Consider the following 614-nt stretch of genomic DNA (forward strand, 5'->3'; position numbering starts at 1 on the left):
AGATATATAGATCGATAGATCGATAGATAGATAGATAGATAGATAGATAGATAGATAGATAGATAGATAGATAGATAGATCAATAGATAGATATATAGATAGATAGATAGATAGATAGATAGATAGATAGATAGATAGATAGATAGATAGATCGATAGGTAGATAGATAGATAGATAGATAGATAGATAGACAGATAGATAGATAGATAGAAAGATCGACAGACAGGCACACTTTCTATTATCCAGTATTTCCCATGCATGTATCAGGAGTCCTGTGACAGTTTACTTGTCGTGTGTCCCACCTCCCCAGATCGCATCTCTCTGCCCCTGTGCTTGATCCATGCTTCCTATAGTTAGTTATTAATTAGCCAGGTTTTCAATTACATATGTACATGTATTGTATTTGTGTCATGACGCGGCGGATTATTCCCTGGTCAAAGTTTAGGATGTATGGAGATAAAGTAAAATTGTTCCCGCATCCGATCCGGACATTGGGGATTGCCTTGTTAGCGAGACAACTTCTTGGGCCTTCGGCATAATATTGTGGTAGGGTGGCCAGTTCCTTTCCCCGCCGCCTTTACTTCCCCAACTCGAAGTCTGCTGGGTGGACAGGA

This window comes from Aplysia californica, unplaced genomic scaffold, assembly GCF_000002075.1.
Source record: "Aplysia californica isolate F4 #8 unplaced genomic scaffold, AplCal3.0 scaffold00045, whole genome shotgun sequence".
Taxonomy (NCBI): Eukaryota; Metazoa; Mollusca; class Gastropoda; order Aplysiida; family Aplysiidae; genus Aplysia; species Aplysia californica.